Genomic DNA, 14,385 nt, shown 5'->3' with positions numbered 1-14,385 from the left:
GTTGATAAGGGGTGTCTCCCCGTCCCCAGACAGATATTTACTACCATTAATCCCATCTCCTTTCTTTTAAAACACAGTGCTGGTGACTTCCAATCTCACATTTTTAGCCCAGATTTCTCCCTTGAACTCCAGATTCTTATATCAAAGTAGTTCTGACTTATCTATTTGGGTGTATAGTAAGCATTTCAATCTTAATACATCCAAATCAAATTTCAGATGTTCTAACCCATCCAAACCTGTTCCTCCCAACATTTCTCCATCTGAGTCAATGGTTGCTCTGCCTTTCCAGGCCCAAAATTTACATTCTTTCTTGTTCTTACCTTTTCCTTGTACCCTGCATATGCAAATATGTCCAGAATCCAGTTACTTCACATCGCTATTACTTAGGGCTGTCAGAATTTACAAATAATTGTGTACATATGCTAAACAATCACATTTCAAGTACTCGTTCTCCTGAAAACTCCCCATAATGGTCACTCATTCACTAGTTTAGACCCTTTCTTATTCATAATCCATTCTGTATCCAGGACCATGTTAACTGACAAGAGAAACTGATTATATCATCTCCTTACTAATAAACTACTCGTGACTCCTATCTTAGTCACTTCTTTAACTGGAAGTGACAGGCGGCACAACTCAAGTAAGATCAAGGATTAAAGGGAATTTACTGGCTCACGTAACAGATTTCAAAAAGATGACTGGCTTTAGGTATAATTTGTACCTAGTAATTTACTAATATAACTAAGCTTGTTGTTTTTGAGTAACCTCCTTTTTATCCCCTCTGTCTTTCAACATGTTGTCTCTGCTGATCTTTTTTTGGCTTCATTCTTACAGTTTTTTTCACATAGTGTCATTATGGTTGCTTGAAGTCTAGCCTACATGACTGCTAACTAACAATTACACAGAAAAAGTATTTTTCTAAGAGTTCTATAAAAAAAATGGGTTGCATGGCCACTTAAAAAATATCACTGTAGCCAAAAATCTATAGTACTCTCACAGTCTGACTTAAGCCAACCTTGGGGACTGGGCAGAGCCAGCCTTATAACCCTTATACTTTGAAGAACATAATTATTGAATGGGGGAGAAAGATTCCAAAAGTAGATGGTGAAGCAAAGCGATGCAGTATTTTTCATAGTTCTTTATTGCCTACATTCCAAATTCCTCGACTTAGCATACATAAGGATTTTTATAATCTGTCCCCAAACCGTCCCTCCAGCCTCCTCTATGGCAAGTACTCTCTACTCAATGCTCCTGCCACACTGATTTGTCAGCATTCTCTACACAATTTTTTTCTGTACCTTGTATTTGTAATATCTTCCATACACCAATCCTTTCTTTCCCTGCAAAATATTACTCGTGCTTAATGCTTAAAGACCTGACCAAAATGTACCTTCCACGATTCCTTCGCTAAATTGGTCATCCCATCTTCTGCATTTTAAATGCTCCACAACGCCACTGAAGATCATGTAATGCCACTTCTCTGAGCCATTGTTTTTCACTAAAACGTGAGTTCTTTGGGTGTAGAAATTTCTCGTTCATCTCTGTCCCCCCCGATGCCTGGCCATGAATGAATTCAGGGTTTACTAATCAATCAAGTCAACCAATTATTTAATGAAGAGAGCACCAGGCAAAGAGTCTTCAATCCTCACTTGAGCCCACTTTCCTTCCCCTTTATCTAATTTTCTCGGTTGTTGCCTCTTTATCCGTTGGGCTTACTGATTGCTTGTACAGAGCTAACGTGATGAGTAAATGAAAGAAGAGCAGAAGAGCTGCTCACATTTCTGAAGAATGAGGAACTTCAGATTTTCACTGCATATTTTGCCAGCCTTTGATGGTCATCTGACTTTTCATTTGAAAACATCATTAAAAACCTCCAGAGGTAAGATGAACATGGAAAGACAGCTTTTTCTCAATCTGATGCTCTTTGGAGACTCCACAACCTCAGTGAATTCTCCTTTTAGCGTTTTACCATCATAAGAACTCCACCTTTATGTTTGACTAAATACTGCCCGTATATAGAACTTATTATTTTTTTTTAATGTTAAGGTAATGTTTCTTGAGAACTTACCAGATGTCAGCTGCTATTTCCTCTACCTGGGGTACTCTTCTGCCAAATACGCCTGAGGCTTGTTGCCTCACTCCCTCAAGTTACTACTCAAATGTCCTCATCTCAGAAAGGCTTTCTCTGATCATCCCATTTATTTATTTTTAATTTTTTCTTTTAATTTTTTCATTTTAAAGATGTGGGTTACAATTCAGGGTTTGGTATACAAATGTTCATTATGCAGGTACCCTTGTAAATGAGGTGTGCCCCCTCTTCCCCAGGTAGATTCCCACTACTGCCAATCCCACTTCCCTGCCACCCTCTCAGCAGTTTCCCACTACTGCTAATCATTTTCTTATGGTATTATGATAATTTTTCAAGATCTACTTATGAGTGAGAACATGTGATACTCAGTTCTTTGTTTCTGTGAAAGATCACTCAGTATTATAGACTCTAAGTCCATCCAGGTTGCTGTGAATTTCATGATTTTGTTCTTCATGGTTGTGTAATATTCCGTCAGGATCACCCCATTTCATCACTTTGGAGTTCTGTCTCTTTAGCCTGGAGTATTTTTTCACAGGACTTTTCAGTCCTGTTGTAACACAGAAAATGTTACCTTTATGTCTTCAATTGCTTGCTATCTAGCTGGGAGTAGAGGCATGCACCTGCAGTCCCAGCTATTATTTGGGAGGTTGAGATGGGAGGATCACCTGAGCCCAGGAGTTGAAGTTTGCGGTGAGTTATGATTGTGCCACTACACTCAAGCCTGGGAAACAGAGAAGACCTTATCTTAAAAAAAAGTTGCTTGCTACCAGTCTCTTCACTAAGATGTAAGCCTCAGGTGGCCAGGAATTCATTGGCCTTGACATACCACTCTTTCTGGGGCTCCTAGAACAGTGCTTGACATTTAAAGTAAGAATGCAATAAATATTTTGAGTTAAAAAATATCAAAATAAATTAAGAAATATCAAGCATTATATAGATTAAGGAATATCAAGTGAATTAAGAAATATCAAGCACTGCATAGATGATTTTACTTGATTTTACCCAACAGCCCTAAGAGGTAGGCTTTAATATCATTCCACTTTACAGATAAGGAAACTGAGACCCAAAGGAGCTAAAAGGTCACCTTAAGGTAACATAACTAAAAAGTGGTAGAGTCAAGACTCCAACCCAGGGTCTAGTCAAGTGTTTCTCCCTCTGGAGTGTCTCTAGGCTTCACTAAGCAAGCAGAGATGGAATTTTATATTCTTCTCAAGTACACAGTGGGACATTTGCCCAGTGTGGTGACCAGTCATTCTCTGTCACCATGAAGGAAAAGAGATTTACTGAGCTATTGCTGGACTGACATAGATGAGCTATGATACTGACTTAACTTTGCAGCCTGCAGGTTATAAATCGTTTTAGTGTCTGTGATGTCACTTGACTCTGATTTAGGTTATGAACCCCATTCTGCAGAAAAAGAAACAAAAGATAGAGAGTTAAGTCATCTGTCCAAGAGGAAGCTTTCCAACTCAGTCTGGCTTCCTTTTGCTTACTTGTTCCCCGGGTAGCAAACAGCATATAATCAAGTGGGGAACTTGTGGAAAAAACCAGAGACCTATAGCCAGGGCTTCTGACACCCAGACTGCACAGGCTGTCGGCCATTTTTTTCCAGATGGGATTTCTTGAAAGTACTGCTTCTCAACTCTCTAGATAAGTTTCATTCCATTCACAGAATTCCACCTCCTTGAAAGTAGTCATTACGCCCATGTATTACATTCAAACAGAGAGGCTATTCCTTATGGATAGTTAGTGTTGCTAAGGATGACCTTGAGAAGAGGTCCCGGATGACATTATTTTAGCTAACTGCTCCCTGGATTCTTGATCTTACAAAGTGCTTTGTGGTCAGAGAGAGTGAACATCAACCAGAGGGAAATAACTACATCTTAACAGAGACGACTTTATTAGACTGTGGGAGAATGGCCCAAATAATCTGTTACTCAGGAAAATTACTGGACTCTACCAGACTGTGAAACAATTAATTCCTGTAATATCAAAAATTGAAGTAAAGTAATAAAAAGGGATATTGGGGATACATTTTTGGCTGGGTAGTCCAAACATTTACACGGTGCATAATGTTAGTCTTCAGATTCAATTCAGCTTGCAGAGCTATTTTATCTGGCCTGCACCGTTCTGCTGTTTTTAAACTGAGTTGGAATGCTTGCACGTGGGATACGGGTCACTACTTCACCCCAATCCCCTCAAGTCCTTAGAGTCTTACACTACCTGCTTCATCATATGTATCCACCCCTAAAGGCTTCAGGATTTAATAACACAGACAAGGAGTTTTGACGAAGCAACACTATGAGTTTTCTAGACCGATAACTCATAATATTTTTGTGACACACTTAATAATATGAAGGAAAACAGTAATGCGCATATTCTCAATGGTATCTTCCAACTCTTTTCCCAGAGGATACACTTCTTTGTTATCTTATTGGCTGCTTATGATAACCCTGGCAAGCATTGGCTCTTTGTTGTTGTTTTTGTTTTTTTTTTTTTGAGGTCAAAAGACACTTATTTATTTATTTATTTATTTATTTTTTATTTTCATATAATTATTTTTTTAACATTTTTTTATTTTAAAATTGGGGGGTACCGTTAAGGGTTAGGTATACAAATATGCATTGTGCAAGTACCCTTACTTATCTCTTGATGAGGTATGCCCCCCCATCCCCAGACAGATATTGACTACCGTTAATCCCACCTCCCTTCCCTTCCTTGCTCCCCCATACTTTCCCACCACTGTCATTCCTTTTCCTATAGTATTACGACAGTTGTTCAAGATCCGCTTATGAGTGAGAACAGATCTTTGTTTCTGTGACAGATCACTCAGTATTATAAACTCTAATTCCATCCAGGTTGCTGCAAAATTCATGATCTAAGCTCTAAAAATCGACCTTCCATATGACCCCGCAATCCCCCTACTGGGACTATAACCTGAAGAACTCAAATCACTCTATAAAAAAGATACCTGCACACATATGTTTATCGCAGCATTGTTCACAATAGTAAGATCATGGAACTAACCATGCTGTCCATCGAAAGAGGACTGGATTAAAAAAATATGGTACTTATACACAATGGAATATTACGCAGGCATTGGCTCTTAAACTTTGGCAGGCACAAGAATTATCTGAAAACTTACTAAATCACAAATATCTGTTAAATCACAAATATCTAGAGATCCTTGAAAAATGGTTTTGAGGCTGGGCCTGATGTTCTGCATTTTTAACAAGCTTCCAAAAATGCTGAATCTTCTGGTCCACAAACCACGACTTTAGGAGTAAGCAGGGGAAAATTATCATGCCCATTTCACAGGTGCAAATACTGGCTTTCATCAGGAAGTTTATAAATGACATTGAGAGCCTCTATGTGTACTGAAAAAAATAGCAATTCATTTCTCTGTTGGTCAGAATAGAGGACTCCAGAAAGAGCCGTACAAGCAAAATTTTTTAGTAAAGCTTTAGTAAAATTTTTGGTAAATTCATTTCTGTAACTCCATTTCTCCTGTACTGCTGGGCTAGCTGGTTGGAGAGAGAAAGAGGTGAGCTACTGTGTTGTAATGAATATTTCTACAAGCTCATTAAGGAAAGATGTATCAGGCCTAATGAGAAAACAATTTTCTTCTCTACTCCCACTGCTAAGGTTAAGATCTCCCAAAGTCAAAACTAAGCCACCCCTAAGCTGCCTTCCTACAACTTTCTCTTGATGTTGATTAAGGGTAATTTATTGCAGATTCAAATGAGAGATTGGGGGTGTGATGGGGGATGGTAGTGGAGGGAAAGAGAAGCCTGCAATCCAATTGATGAAATTGGACAACCAGATTTTTTTTTCAGAATTACTTATCTCTTTATGAGACCCATGTTTACCTCCATTTTGGGCAAGTGGTTTCACAGCACGTTGTATTATAATGTCTGATAAAACCATTGGAAAAAAAATTTATTCACAAAATTAGGAAGTAGTGAGCTATAAAATTGCTAATTATTTTCTAGTAAATTTGCTTTTAAATAACTTTAGACATCAATTACAGGCACCATTAGACACCATTAAGCACTGGGTGTGTTTACCAAACAAGGGCAATGCATTGCTGATTCGTGTCCCATCTGTGTGGCCTCATCATTCAAGTTCACTCCTCACCTTCAGCTCCTTTCCCAAGCCCTCCTCACAGACACAGCATAGTATTAAGAGAGAAAGTAACACCTCATAAATAATGGTAGATTGTTTCCATTTTAAGTGTCATTGCCCACTCAAGCCCCAGGTATCTTAGATGAAGGTTAGTTTAGGGGAAGGTTTTAACTCTAACTGTCAGCTTACAGTGCATAGCCCAGCTCAGGTTTTCTCTATCTTTGTGACATATTAGAATTGTCTGGGAATTAAAAAACAAAAAACAAAAAAAACCGGCAACAACTGAAAAACACTATATGCCAGAACTCCATTTCTAATGAATTACATTGGAACCTATAACATTTTTTTTAAAAATGAATCCCAAGTGATTCTAATGTGCAGTCAAGGATGACAGCCATCTTCTCAGTCATCTCTAGTTGCAAGTTCAGCCTCCTCAACCAGAGAGAGAACAACACGCTAGTCTCTGCCTTTCTCATATCTTCTGTGTCTCTTGTTGGGTGGAGTTTTGGGACTAAATAGCAAGGCTATTAAATAGCCATGATGATTTGGATTGTCTATAATTGTGGGATCTTCTCAGATATGTCTCTTCCTGCCATTCAAATACAATGCTTTGGAGTCTTTATAACTGTTCATCAGCAATGCTCCTTTCATGGCATAATTGGGCATGCTGTGGATTCAGGCAGGCCTAGATTCTATATCCAGATGTCTCTGGAATTATGGGCAAACCTCAAGTTCCTCACTTGTCAAACAGAGACAAGAGCTGGTGTGATATTTGCATCCTCATCTCTGGCACAGAGCTTCAGGATACACACGCTGATGTGAAACCTCTGGGTTTTTAACCTGACAGCCACTAGTATCATGTAGCCTCATGATGACTCAGTTTCTCATCTCATCTTAATTACTTCATAAGATTGTTAGGGGAATTAAATGAGTGAATTTAATAAAAGATGCCTAGAACACTGGAAAGGGCTCAATGGTAGCTTTCATATTAAGCACAGAGCACAATGTCTGATTCACAGTAGATATGTTCCTCCCCGTTTTTGCGTTTTCATAAAAATGAAAGCTTTTACCAATATTTCCAATCTTTCAAGAAAAGTTGAATGGGAGCTTCCTCCTATCTTCTTCATTCTTCAAGTGAGACAGAGTAGTCATGTAATTGATGAGAACATGTCATCTCTTGGGCAGCATTTGCTCACAGATGTGGTCACTATTCATGTGTACCACCATCTCTTGCTCTGTGGAACCAGCCTGTGCTTAAAGAGAAGAACTAAAGAAGATGACAACTTTTCTCCATCTTCTTTCCATTTTCAATTGTGAGTCTGCTATACATAATAACATTACCCCCAAAGCATGGGAAATATAATTGGAAATCTCTCTTCTAGAGTCAGACCCAAAACATGCTCTTCAGATGGTCTTCCTCTTTAGGGAAAGGATCAAGGAGAAGATCTGGGTATTTATATAGTTGATGGCTAAGTTTCCATTTGGCTACCAGCTTCTTCATTCTCTTTAGTCAAACTCCAAACTCTGAAGCAATGTAGAAGTGGATCTTGGGTACCAGAATCCTTTGTTGTAAACTGGTTTTATTCTCTACTCTGTTGGCTCTACAGTAAAAAGTTTTAGTATAGATGCTCCCAGTTAGGACCGATCAATCTCCCTGCCTAATGTACTAGTCCTCTGTTCTTGCAACAGAGCCCACATAGTTTCCATGCATAGGGCATTTGCCTAGTATGGCACCATTTACAAACACCCAACTCACATTGTTTTCCCAGTAGATGAGATTGCATGGAGTGGCAGGCTTGGGAAGGAGCAGAAGGACACTTTCTATACATCAGAACCCCCGCGTGTGGCTATCACTTGGCTTCCATTGTGCCATGCCTCAGATGCTGAACTGGACTTCCCATACCACTATGGACTTAGGAATGAGATATGTCCCTCTTAGACACATTGCCTGAATCACCTCCAATGATCTGTAAGTCCAACCTGTTATTCATTTTGTCTCTTCACCCACTTCTCTTTCTGTTGATTTTTTATTACAGAAGCACCACCATTTATTTATTATATTATATTTTAGTTTTCTTTATTTTAATCACTTTAGGCCCACCATTTCTTAAATATAACCTTGTCCAGAAAGAAATTGAAATTCTAGACTGAGCTGCTCTGGCTCTTGGTGCAGGCCAGATAGCAGGTTTTAATAATGCAATGAGAATATGTGAATTCCCATATGCAACTATAATATATAACTGTAGATGCCTTGGTTGTGAGTTCTGTAGTGTAAGTGCTTGGGGCCAACAGGTGAAATGTTATAGTGAGTTTTCTCCAGAAGGGTCTGTATCTAAGGGCAAACATCTATGAAAGACAAGATCAAGAAGATTAATTGATTTTTAAAAATTATAACATTTTAGCCTGGCTCGGTGGCTCAGCCTGTAATCCCGCGCCTTTGGGAGGCTGAGGTGAGTGGATTGCCTGAGCCCGTGGGTTCGAGACCTGCCTGGGCAGCGAGACCTCATCTCTACAATAAATCAAAAAATCAGCTGGGCGTGGTAGCGCATGCCTGTAATTCCAGCTACTTGGAAGGCTGAGGAGGAAGGATCGCCAGAGCCCAGCAGGTCGTGGCTGCGGTGGCCGGGAGCGACCACTGCACTCCAGTCTGGGCGACAGAGTGAGACTCCAACTAAAAAAAAAACAAAAAAACAAATAAAAACATTTTCTCCTAATAAAAATTATGAAACCAATATAATAACAGTATCAGGAGTTTGAAAAACAAAATAAAGTAACTCTCTTTAAAGTACCAATCTCTAGCACAACCCAAATTTTATTTTTGCACCTTTTCCTTTCATCCCTAATACATATGCAGGCTATTTTTGCAAAGTAATCATCATCATTTTATTCAATAAACAATCACTGGACTGCTATTATGTGTGTAGCCTTCTGCTAGAGGGTCAAAGCCAAGGAAGATTCAGTCCCTGGCCTTGTCTGGCTCACAATTTAGTAAGGAAAACAATCCCATACACAGATCTTTGCAACACCAAGAGGCAATTGCACTAACAGAGGTTAAATGTCACATCCGAATACAAGTAATGAAGATAATGGCCTGATTCTTCTTGATTCCTCAAAATCTATCAGATAGGCCTGGTGATTTTAGGATCTCATGAAAACATAGTATAATGTAAAGGACTCAAGTTGGGTCCATTTGTCACAATTCTATAATCAGAGGTCTTTTTGGGGTGGGGTGGGGCACAATGTTTTGGCAGAATGGAATTCACTGCTAATATTTAAAAAATAAAATCTAGAGGCTTCATGTGAAAACTCAGTTTTCTGGTTCCTCTTGAAAAGTAGATCAGATGACATTGGGCCTGCCTTCTCTTTTAGGGACGATGGAGGTGAATAGGGGTAGCCCAGTTCAGATGAGGCCAGCACATCTGTTTACTAGAGTTCCACCTGAGCCTCACTGCTCATTATATTACCTGTGTGACCCATGTGAGCAACTGAGTCTGATTGTAGGCTTTTCTGTGTTTCTTATATTAGAAAGCCAAAGTCCTTACAATGGTTCCCTTAACTCTAATGGTTTCCATGACTCCTCTTCCCTTCTGATGTCCTCTCCTAGTACTCTATTACTCTCTCTGTTCTCTTTGCTTTCCTGATACTGACCTCTTTGCTGTCCCCAAGCATGCTAGTATGCTTCTGTCTCAGTGTTCCCTGTCTCTTTCCCATCTGGAATGTTCTCTTAGATATGTGCAGCCTCATTCCTTTTTCTTCTTCAAGTTTTTGTGCAAAGGTCACATTCTCACACATTTAAAATTGCAACCTCTTCTCTAGCCCTCTGAAAGCCTCTTTATTCTGTCCCGTGTTTCCCATTTTAATATACCTTTTAACTCTTAACTTTAACAGAATATACAGATTGTTTATTTGTTATTTTTATTGCTTCTCATCCATCTCCACCCACTAGAAGGGCAGGGATGGCACTGAATTCAGTGACTAAAAGACGATCTGGTGCATTGCAGGTATTCAATTCATGTTGTTGAATAAATAAATGATTCTTAATTGGACTGTTAGAAAAACTAGTTTCTGATCTCAGTTCTAACTTGGTAGTGAACTGATTTTGACAAGTCATCAAACCATTCTAAGAACAGTTTCTATATCAGTAAAATTAAAAATCATATACAGGGTAACCCCTTTGGGTCCCCTCCCACTGTGGGAGTTTTTCTGTCCCCTCAATAAATCCTGCTTTCTAAAATAAAATCATATACAGCTGACCCTTGAACAAAATAGATGAAAATCTAACTATAACTTTTGACTCCCCCAAAATACTACTACTAAGAGTCTACTGTTGACTGGAAGCATTACCAATAACACAAACATCGATTAGCACATATTTTGTATGTCATGTGTATTATATACTGTATTCTTACAATGAAATAAGCTAGAGAAAAGAAAATGTGATTAAGAAAACCCCAAGGAAGAGAAAATGGATTTACCATTCATTAAGTGGAAGTAGATCATCATAAAAGTCCTCATCCATATTGTCTTCACACTGAGTAGGCTGAAGAATAGGAAGAAGAGAAGGGGCTTTTCTTTCTGTCTCAGGGGTAGCAAAGGCAGAAGAAAATCCATGTAGAAGTGGACCTTTGCAGTTCAAACTTGCATTGTTCAAGGGTCAACTGTACACGAATGTGATAGATGTCCTGGGTCAAATCAGTGGTTAATCACCACAGGCTGGGCGTGTAAAACCTGAGATCATTTTTTGATAACAGGTGTTTAGAAGTCAGTCTTGCCTCAGTTTGTCCTTTAGTGATTGGAGAAACTTAGCAAGTGACTGAACTTGCTTATGCTTCAGTTTCCTCATCTATAAAATTGGGGCCTACAAGACTGCCTTCTCATATACTAGTTAGAAACAATAAAGGATATGTATGTAAAGAGACTGTCATAGGCCTACTAACTATTAGATATTTCTCCTCTTTCTCTTTAATGCTGAGGAATTTTTTTAATGGGACTTGGAGCAGATCCCTGTAGCAGAGCTGCAGGCCTGACCTTTCAAGACCAAGAATCTTTGACCAATGAAAATGTGAAGGAGGATTCTAGGTGAGGTAAAGGGTAAAGACTTGTGTTTATTGAATGGGAAGAGTTCTAATGTGAGTTACCATTTTTCCAGAAATATAGATTCACAGAGTGCAGCACCATGGGCAGCCTGGAGCTTCAGTGGGGTGCAATGGGGTGGAGGGCAGAGACAAAGGTGGTGGTTAGTTCCATTTAGATGAGCTCATTCAAGTGAACTCAAACCTTCAGCTTTTTCCAGTTTCTTCTGGGCCTCTCACAGCTTTAGGGACAGCGAGACCACATGACTCAACACGGAAGATACTAATGATGCTTTTCCCCCTCAGGGCTGTTAATGTGTGTGAAAACATGCCCAGTCCAGCATCATTGTCCTGGGTACCTGGAAACAGATGGTAAAATCACCAATTTGATAGCCTCTTTTTCTTGCACTTAAAGTTTTCAAGGCTTAAACATAATTATCATGATGAGAAAAGCCATCACTGCTTAGAGCCTTCTCCAGTTCTGAGCACTTTGCTAAGTGCTCTGCACAGGTAACCTCATGCCACAACAGGCCTAAGAGCCTGGTTCCATTAGTATCACAATTTTGGCCAATTCTGTCAAAATTGGTACAGATTGGGAACTGTAAGTGACTAGAAGGCTGGTTAGGTGACCCCAGACTAAACTGTGAAGAAATTCATACCCCACATGCCCTTTACTTTCCACCTGGGAGGATGACTGGATGTTTAATCTCTAGGCTTCAGTTTCTGACCTTTAAAAGGAAGATCATATGGTCTCCTAGTGTTTTTGTATGGATTGGATGTGCCAATCATAGTGTTTAGCCCAAAGAACATTCTTCAAAGCAACTGATACTCTTCTTTCTCAACGTATCTTTCTTAAAGTCTGCGTTGTAGGCTGAATTATGTTCTCTAAAAATATGATAGAATCCTAACCGCTAGTACTTCAGAATGTGACTATATTTGGAAAGAGAGCCTTGAAAGAAGTTATTAAGTTAAAATGGGGTCATATGGGTGGGCCCTAATCCAATATAACTGGTGTCCTTATAATAAGAGGTGATTAGGACACAGACACAAAAAACAAAGACCATGTGAAGACAGGGAGAAGCCAAGCATCCACAAGCCAAGGGGAGAGTCCTTCGAAGAAATTAACCCTGCTGATACCTTGGTCTTGGACTTCTAGTTTACAGAATTTTGAGATAATATGCTTCTGCTGGCTAAGCCACTCAGCCTGTGGTACTTTGTTAGGGCAACCGTATTAGTCTGTTAGGACAACCATAACAAAATACCATAGACTGGGTTACTTAAACAGCAAAAATCTATTGTCTCACAGTTCTGGAAGTTGCAAGTGCAAGAGCAAGGTGTCTGCAGTTTTTTTGTTTTGTTTTGTTTGGGGGCCTCTTGCCTTGCTGCCTCATCACACAGCCCTTTCCCTGTGAATGTGCATCACTGCTATCTTTTCCTTTTCTTTTCTTTTCTTTTTTTTTTTTTTTTGAGTTGGAGTCTCACTGTCACCCAGACTGGAGTGCAATGGCCGCTCCCGGCCACCGCAGCCTCAACCTGCTGGGCTCTGGAGATCCTTCTGCCTCAGCCTTCCAAGTAGCCGAAACTACAGGCACACGCTACCACGCCCGGATAATTTTTTTTATTTATTGTAGAGATGATGTCTCGCCTGCTCAGGCGGGTCTCAAACCCACGGGCTCAGGCAATCCACTCACCTCAGCCTCCCAAAGGCACGGGATTACAGGCTGAGCCACTGAGCCCGTCTCTTTTCCTTTTCTTAAAAGAACACAAGTCAGACCATATTCAGGCCCTACCCTAAGGGCCTCATTCTAACCTAACCCTGTTTACAGGCCCTATGTCTCTATATAGTCACATTATGGGTGCTGAGAGTTTAACACATGAGTTTTGGAGGAACACAATTTATTCTATAACACAACCCTAGCAATCTGATCCAGCCTCTACGCAACATGGATTATTTAAATCAAGGCCTATCTGGGCTCCAGAACAAGTTCAGCTTAAGGATAAAGTCAAAAGACTGCTCACAGGTCTTCCTTTATTGACAAAAGTTCCAAGTACCTTAACATTACCTTAGATATACTAACTAAGCTTAGAATCCCATCCTCTGTGGTTTAGTCAGTCTACATGAAGGTTGGAGGAAACAGGAGAGACTGGGCAATTTACCTACTGGAAAACCAACTTTACAATTTATGTCTCAGTTGCCTACTCACCTGAACAGTGCCATAGACATAATCCATTTAGGCAAGTAAAATATCTGATTGTAGAGAGGCTTCTTGAAACTTCCTTATAATGTTTTGGTTTTGTTATGGTTTGTTTGTTTATTAAGATGCTACACAGCAAAGAAAAGGAGTGAAATACCATCACATGCAACAGAATGAAGGAATCGCACATATAATGAGTGAAATAATCCAGACATAAAATAATACAAACTCAATGATTTCACATCTAAATGGTTTTCAAAAAATATACAACTAATTTATCATGCCGGATGTCATGGTAGGTTAGACATCAGAGACAGTCTCTGAATTGCTAGTTATGTTTTGTTTGTGTTTGGGGTTTTGGGTGCAAGCATGTTTTTATTTATGTTATTTTTTACTTTTTTCTCAGAGAATGTATAGTGTACATTTGTATGAAATACAGCACACAGCAGTAGAAAGACCATGAATTTTGGACTCAGATAAACCTAGGTTCAATTGGAGAGTCCCAGTTCTGCTCCCCAATTTTTATGCTCTGGGTTTGAGGTAAGACCTGAGATCTTTTTTTTTTTTTTTTCGGGGGAGGGGTTGGAGTCTCACTCTGTCGCTCAGACTGGAGTGCAGTGGTACACTCACGGCCACCCCAGTGTCAACCTGCTAGGCTCTGGTGATCCTTCTGCCCCAGCCTCCCAAGTAGCTGGAACTACAGGCACACGCTATCATGCCCAGCTAATTTTTTGATGTATTGTAGAGACAAGTTCTCGCCAAGTTACCCGGACTGGTCTTGAACCCACAGGCTCAGGCAAGCCACTCGCTTCGGCCTCCCAAAGTGCTGGGATTACAGGCTGAGCCACCAAGCCCGGCTATTTTTTTTTTTTTTTGTAAAGTAAACATTACAGATGATTCTGCT

This window comes from Carlito syrichta, unplaced genomic scaffold (assembly GCF_000164805.1).
Source record: "Carlito syrichta isolate Samal-C Ts95f unplaced genomic scaffold, Tarsius_syrichta-2.0.1 Scaffold308356, whole genome shotgun sequence".
NCBI lineage: Eukaryota > Metazoa > Chordata > Mammalia > Primates > Tarsiidae > Carlito > Carlito syrichta.
The sequence above is the reverse complement of the archived record's forward strand: the minus strand, read 5'-3'. Positions refer to the sequence as shown.